The sequence below is a fragment of the Ptychodera flava genome, chromosome 17 (assembly GCF_041260155.1).
Source record: "Ptychodera flava strain L36383 chromosome 17, AS_Pfla_20210202, whole genome shotgun sequence".
NCBI classification, from domain to species: Eukaryota; Metazoa; Hemichordata; class Enteropneusta; family Ptychoderidae; genus Ptychodera; species Ptychodera flava.
This window is the reverse complement of record NC_091944.1, coordinates 29,843,763-29,852,145: the sequence shown is the minus strand read 5'-3', so window position 1 is coordinate 29,852,145 and position 8,383 is coordinate 29,843,763. Positions and strand designations below refer to the sequence as shown.

Sequence of the window (8,383 nt, the reverse complement as noted above, 5' to 3'; positions counted from 1 at the left end):
CTGAGAAGCTAAAGTTTGCACCCCTTTAGAAAATTACACTTGAATGCATTTGTCCAGACGAGCATTCGGACAGCCTACGCTTGCTGTTCTGGCTTCACTGATTCAGGTACCAGCAACTGGTAAATTTCACCAATTTCGCAAAATCATCTCTAAAACATGCCATACCGATTTTACTCATTTTTGACCTTGACCTAACGTTTTGAGCTGTTCGTAACTGCCCTCACACTGGCATATACGGAAAATATGCCCTCCCACTGAATTTGATGCCGACTGCCCTCCAGTATCCATGGACTGCCCGATTCCCATTCCCAACAATAATACAGGGTCCCCACTGCCCTCTCCTCACCACTGAAATTCTCCATTGCCCACTAGGCAACCACGATCAAAGCAAAACCGTGCGAGCAGCTAGCAGTATACCTTGGAACATTGCTCCCCTCTAAGTTAAGCGCTTAATCTCCCCTCAAGTTCAGTCAATCACGGCTTTCCCCTCCGTCGACGTATTTTCCGGAACCCACTGTCAAAAATTTTCTCCCTGCCCACATAAAAAATGAAATTTCTTCCCGCCAACTGTAACTATTAACTTTTCTTCCCGCCTGCTTATTTTAGTTTACAATTTTGCTCGCCCGCTGGAAAAATGCCGACGAACACCTTTTTGCACCATGACGAACAGCTTAGTTGGCGACACCTGTTCATTTTACATTTTGTTTCATTTCCTGCTTTATTTCAATTCAAGATTTCGTTTATTCAGTACTGATGGCCTACGGTAAAGATGTACAAACTTCAGAAGAAAACAATACAGATTCAAAAGAACGCATACACATACATATACATATACGAAAATCTTAGATGTTTACCAAGTGGATATCTGTATAAATCTCTTCCCTGCGTTACGGTTGCGAAAAAATGAATCTGCTCAACTTCCTTAGTGTGACGGTTTGCTAATTTATTTCAATTAAACATACATCGTCATGTTATAGCTATACTTATATTTACTCACCTATGCATTTCGTAAACAAAAAACAAAAAAAAATGAACAGACAAACAAACAAGCAGAAAACATCGGAGACTGAGTTGCCTGTCTCCACTAAGCTACTGCCAAGATAAATGAGACCGGTGTTATTATAATCTCCATCCATGAATATCTCTAGCTGTCAATGTTTTACGCCGTTTGTAACTGAGCACAGGACTCGGCCGCCGCAACCGAGTGATTGATTGGGCCACGGATTGCAGCAAAACTGACAACTAGTGGTGATATCAAAAGTTTCAGATCACTTCCAAATATCGGCACTGGGGATCTAACCTTATTTATCTGCAACTTACAAGGCACACATCTGCAAATCACCAAGCAAGACAAGTACGTCAACACTCTTGTGAAGGACTTGGCTGACGATCCTATCCCGTTTCTTGTGCGTTTCTTGGTGGAGTGTACGAGTTGGAATATAGTACTAGCGTATACGTGGGCGTCTGGGTGTGAATAGCCTTGAAAGTTAACAGCAAAATGTTTTAGTCAACCCTGAGACGAACTGGTAACCAATGGAGATTTGTGAGTACTGGTGAGATCGGCGCTAATTTCCTGCTAATTTCCTAATTTCATGCAAAACATGCTCACGCAACTCAGAGACAAAAAATGGCTAGGCCGGCCACAAAGAGATGAAAATCGGTTCACTCTGAGATCATAAAACCACTTTGATTGTTTTACACTTTGTTCTGAAATTCATTTATCACTAGTTCTTATCATGATTGAAACAATAAGCACATGTCATTGATGATGAACATGATTTAATCATGATAGCCATAGAGGAAAGATGTCAGATCAAAGTAATTGAAGTGTGATTTTTTTGCTCACGTGTGAACACGTGAGCATATGTCGCAGCGATGTCTGTCTGTCTGTCTGTCTGTGTGTCTGTGTGTCTGTCTGTCTGTCTGTCTGTCTGTCTGTTGGTCCATTTTCTCAAAAACGGCTGAACGTATTTCAGTCAAATTTGGTAGACATCTTCAGAATTCAAATGGCTAGAACTGAAAAGGTTTGTGGGGGCGTGGCTTGGATATTAATGAAGTTATGAAAGTTTTAATTTTTCTGTTACGCCGCGTATGACAAGTGAAAACAATCGACTGTTTGAGGGTGCTGTGAAATGTGCTTGTCCAGGTTGGCTACAGCTGGATACATTTTACCCACAAACCCTAGCGGCATAAAGCCAGTCTTACTGCACTTACTGTACTTGTACATTTCGTCTCCCCGCCATCGTCGCGTAAATCAAGTTATACCGTCGTATCATAACGAGCACATAGTTCTTCGCTTGTCTCCACAGCCTTTCTGTGCTGTGAGTACGCTTATCCGGCTTTTTGCTGTACAAATTCTGAAGCGTGATTTTGATGGACTGTCGGTGTGGTGTCGGTAAGTAATTTGTGTGTGATGTGTTGATTCTATGTCGTGATTTGATGTATGCACCTTTGTTCGATACCACGATTTGACTTGGACGCTTTGAGTTTACGGTTGAGAAAGTGAATAGTACGGTACATGCATCAAAAGAATCGAGAAGGAGCGCGACTGTGACTCGATCGCGACTGGGAGCTGTAGTTCCGAACTTGACTTTTTCATGGCATAGATTTGTACGGTCGGCTCTTGCCCTGCGTACCCTGCTGTGTGTTTCGGGCGTTACACGGCCCCCGCCACTATCATCTACATCATCACATCTTTCATCTAGTCTAATGAGGTCTTCCAAATCCTTTGTATTCATTTAGACCCATATTTTTTGAGCAACGGCTTTTGAGATTTTCTGGCGCACGTTTGTTGGCTCATTATAAAGTGAGTCTTGGGGTCGACTGTTCAGAGATGACAGCTGTAGTTGCTTCATTGTAAGAAGGCAGACAAGGCCCTCTGTCTGTAGCATGATTGAAAGAATCCATTACTTTACGCTTCACTGTTCTGTGATTAAATGTTTTCTTGGCGTGCGCCAATGTCAGCTACGCTGGCTCCTCTGTAGAATTCATCCATTAGATGTGGTGGGGCCGTGTAACACCTGAAACACACAGCACGGTACGCAGAGCTAGCTAGGTCGGGTAGATTTCTGTGTACGCTGCACTGTCTCCAAAACCCACGTGGGTCCGGCCCGACAGCGTATCCCTTAGCGTACACGAGAGGTCCTGCACGAAGAATAACAACTTGACTGGTGTCAATGTTATTACTATTTCATAAAAATAGTCCACGTAAAGATTGTTTTGTGACAATCGACGAGAGTCATAGGCTGGTTAGGCTAATTTTGTCGTGGCACCTAATTTTGTCGTGGCAAAGCCATAGATTAGGGTTAGGGATTTTAGATTGGGCAATAGTTTTCGTTCTCGTAGATGTCGCGGGGACATGGATATTCTAGGTACACTGGTAGCAATGATGAATAGTTACTATTATTGTTTGTGTATAGGGTCTGTTGTGGTGCTCCGAAAGGGTTTCAGGTAATATTTTCATGATATCGTCATAATAATATGTCTGATCATTTACATACTTTTTTAGTTTCCTATAATGTGGGACAAGCTACTGAATTTCGATGGTTGGTACTCAGTGGCAAAGACTGTGCTTGGAAAATGCGTTACCATCAAAAGCGAATAAGAATGTAAAATGCCCCCAAAAATCTTCCAGACCCCCCACCCCCCAGGATATCAAATGGTCCACCCCATAGGTGGGAAGGCTTGTATAATGAAAAAATGACATTTATTCATCATATTCATAACTTCCAGACAAATATTGCTTGCAAGATCCTGTGAGTAGGCCACCACTGTAATTGTTGATAGATCAATAAAGCCTGTCGGCTGGTAGGAACTGATCAATTAGTGTGTGTGTGTAGTGTGGAGATTTCCTGACTTTCCATCCTGTAAATTTTGACAATTTTCTAAAGTACAGCTTGTAAAAAATTACACAAGTTTAGTAATATGCAGATTAATTTTAGTGCCCTTTCTTATCCAGCTTTGAGTGTTCAATGAATCATTATGAGGACAAAATGGTAATGTGATGAAATGTCACAGGACAAAGTGATGATAAACCATGAATTCATTTATTATTCATGAAAAGTATACTCTATGAGTGAACTAATGAGGTTTAAATGGGTCCTAAAAGATAAACTTAATTGATGAGATTTACATCCGTGTGTTGCCCTTATATTTCATTAAAACAAAATGACATGTCATACACACATCAAAAACATTAAGATAGCTATTTGAAGAGATTGTTGGACATTGAAGTTGTGTGAGAAATGTTAACAGAGCTTTCGATAATGTTGTATCACTGTTCTAGTAAATGATATGGCACTTCATGGAGTCAACAAAATTTATGACAGTGGTCATTTTAATCCTTGGTGTTATGTTTTTTTCATTTGCAGAAGTGGTCTATTGATGATTACATCACCACAGGGCATTCATTAGGACATTCCAATTAAATCCACATATTTTTTGTGTGAGTTCATTCACTTTTGCCATTCTTTGTTAGTCCATGCAGCTTTTCATTGTGTGTGCATTCAGGCATCTAGGTAGATATTTCAGACATGCCCAAACCGATTTCAATTTGTTCTTTGATACTATCAATGCCATCAGGCAGCCATTATGTTATATTTTGTGGCCATTCACAAGATATGTCTGACATACCTGGACCAATGTCATGCAAACTTGCCTTTGTAGGAATGGTGTCGTGTCATCAATGATGAACTTGTTGGTCAATAATTTCCATGAAAAAAATGGAATAAGTTCTTTACATGTTGTAAAACATCAAATTCATCTTTTTGCCAATTTTTTTCACTGGTACAAATATGTATATTTAACAGGATGCAATGGATGTCTTACTTTGAGTTTTTGTTTCTTTAACAGATTATACCAGGAGGCCATATACGTGGTGACATTCACTCGCCCATAGGAGGCACAGCAATAACTTGCCCACAGGAGGCGCAATAATAACTTGCCCATAGCAAGGGCGCAATAATAACTTGCCCATAGGAGGCGCAATAATCATTTGCCCATAGGAGGCGCAAACAATAACTTGCCCAAAGGGGTACAACACAATCACTTGCCTATAAGAGGCACAGACTGCCCAGTTGAGGCACAGTTGCCCATAGACGGTACAGACTGCCTGTAGAGGCGCGTTCAAGATCACAAATTGATAGTCAACAAGCATTGGTTACAACATTGCTGATAGTACTTTGAGCAAACACTGTTGTGGTTAATTTCGCATTTAGATCACAACTGATTTGACATTGATAATATTCAGTATTAACTTGCAGAAGAAAAAAAATAAGGCAGTAAAGTTTTGTCTTTGTCTTCCTCAGTGTACATTGTGAAATTATACCGTGAATATTTAACAGCACACAAGTTAGTGCTCTATCATTTACTTCCTGATAGGAAACAAGAGTATTGTTTACAGGCAGATTATTTGCAATCAAATAGAATTACTTCAGCGTACTGAATATATAAGGAAGACTGACATTTCTCTACAATTTCTGAAAATTGGCATTCATTTACTTCATAATAAACAAGAACAGTCATACCACATTCTATCATTGTCTACTTATTACTGACAACCCTTTTAACTGCTTTTTTCTGTCTAGGTCCAGCTTCCCCAATAAAGTTGGACCTAAATTTTGTAGTGAAAGGGTTCAACGTCTAAACTGCACAATATTGACAAGCAATAACACATTCATAGTCTACAATCTCAACAAACACAATCATTCTTTCATCAATACTTCAACTTTTAAGGTTTCACTTTTCATAGCATCAGAAGAAATCAAGGAAGCAATAAGCAACATCAGTCAAATTATTAATTTTTCTTCGTATACAAGTGCTTGAATTGACTGTAAGAACTTATTATAATATTAAGCACACCCATAACACAACGTTACTATAAAAGTACAATGAGAGTAAAAAAACTGAGCATAAAAGCAAAAAATGAAAGAAGTAAATTGTACATGCAACGAAAAAGACAGTTGCAGACTCCTCACAGATGTTACACAAAGGTTAATGTCGAAGGTGATGGTAATTGCTTGTTCCGTGCTATAAGTCTAGGACTCTATGGAACACAAGATCATCATCATGCAATAAGAGTACATACTGTTGACTATGTAATTGAACATTGGGACAGATATGAGGATCCAATTAAAGGTGAATATGAAAGATGGCATATTGTCTCTCAAGATGACTATAGGCAGTATATGTCCAGATCTGAACCAGGTAATGCAACTTATGGAGGGGACATTGAAATAAATGCTGCAGCGCTTGCATATAACATTAATATTGCAGTTCATCTTGACACTTTAAGTGAACCATTAGAGACTGTTGGTAATTCTTCTGTAAGTATACATCTTTTGTATCATGCAATCCGTGTTGAAGGAGAAATTGATAGTGGTCACTATGACTTTCTGCAAAGCACAGAGCAAAATTTGTCACAAGCAATAAATGTAAACAGTTTTGGACCAGTACAAACAGAGAAATCTTCTATGCCGCAAAATGAACATTGTGTAAATTATAGAGAAATAGAGAAACAGAGAGACATGATTGCCAAGAGAGAAAAGAGAGAACAAATAGAGTTTAGGCAAAGCGAAAAGCAAAGAGATTTAACAGCCAAGCAAAATAAACGAGCTGATCCAGCATACAGGCAAACTAAAAGGCAAAGAGATATGAATGCTAAGAAAATTATGAGAACTGATGAGCTGTACAGACAAACTGAAAGGCAAAGAGATGTCAATGCTAAGAAAACTAAGAGAGCTGATGATGTGTATAAACAAACTGAAAACAGAGAAACAGGACATCAATGAAATTGAGACGGTGTGATGATGAGTACAGACAAACTGAAAGACAAAGGAATGTAATTGCTAAGAAAACAAAGAGAAGTGATGATGTATATAAACAAACTGAAAACAAGAGAAACAGGACATCAATGAAATTGAGACGGTGTGATGATGAGTACAGACAAACTGAAAGACAAAGGAATGTAATTGCTAAGAAAACAAAGAGAAGTGATGATGTATATAAACAAACTGAAAACAAGAGAAACAGGACATCAATGAAATTGAGACGGTGTGATGATGAGTACAGACAAACTGAAAGACAAAGGAATGTAATTGCTAAGAAAACAAAGAGAAGTGATGATGTATATAAACAAACTGAAAACAACAGAAATAGGGAGTCGAGAAATTAAGACGGTGTGATGATGAGTACAGACAAAATGAAAGGGAAAGAAATGCTAATGCTAAAAAGACAAAGAGAACTGACCAGGTCTTCAGGGAAAGCGAAAAGATCAGAGATGCCAATATTAAAAGTATTAAAAGAACTGATAAATCATATAGAGAGAGAGAGCAAATGAGAGATAGATTAAACAAACTAAACAACAGAAGATGTAGTGCTGCCAAATCTATTGAAGAGCTGATACAAATTTTTCACGGTGCAGTTCAGAATGGCCCAAATTTTGTATGTGTGTGCTGCCAACAGCTGTGGTACAGAGAAAGTGTTTTGAACTACAATAATGTTAAAGAAAAGTTAAACACCTTTGCATCATCTCAGGCTACAGATAATGATATGGCACCATTATGTAAAACTTGTTATTCATATTTAAAAGAGTCAAAGTTGCCTCCTTGTTCTGTGGCCAATAACATGTCATTTCCATTAATTCCCCCCGAGTTACAGTTACATCCACTAGAAGAAAGACTTGTTGCCTTACGCATTCCATTCATGCAAATAAGAGAATTGCCAAGAGGTAGACAAGTTAGTCTCAGAGGTAACATAGTCAATGTTATAGCTGATGTATCAACTACTGTCTCTACATTACCTAGAACTTTAAATGAATCGCAGACAATACCTGTCAAATTTAAAAGAAAGATTAGCTATAGTCATGCCTATCAGGTAGAGAATGTCAGACCAGTGAAAGTCTTACAAGCAGCTAATTGGTTAGTTAAAAATAGCCCCTTATATAAAGCAGAACTGATTACAATATCTACAGATTGGGTTGTTTGCAGAAAGGATGAAAACCACAATTGGCAGGAATTTTGTGAGGAAAATGACGATCATGATTATTCTCACATGTCTGACAAACAAACATGTAAACAAGATGACAGTAATGATCATGATGATCATGATGATGATGATAATTGGACTGAAGAAATAAAATTGGAAGATCATCCTGCTGGCACACTGGATACAATGCTATCACCTTTATATGATCAACACACAGACTCTGATGGCGCAGTTTGTTATGCACCAGGCGAGAACAATAAACCACTAGGAATATTTCAAGACAAATATTCTGAGGAGCTCTCATTTCCAACAATATATTGTGGTCAACCCAGACAAAAGAAACGCATAGTCCCTGTATTATATAGTACATTGTGTAAATGGGAACTTCGACACAAAGATA

At 38.6% G+C, this 8,383-nt stretch overlaps 1 long non-coding RNA gene across 1 annotated transcript; it reads left to right on the top strand.

Annotated features, from left to right (window-relative positions):
* The first annotated feature begins 2,109 nt into the window (after nucleotides 1–2,109).
* Nucleotides 2,110–5,529, top strand: LOC139116018 (uncharacterized). Its single transcript, XR_011548216.1, has 3 exons — nucleotides 2,110–2,395; nucleotides 4,371–4,444; nucleotides 4,852–5,529. It is a non-coding gene; the product is annotated as an uncharacterized lncRNA (long non-coding RNA).
* The last annotated feature ends 2,854 nt before the right edge of the window (nucleotides 5,530–8,383 follow it).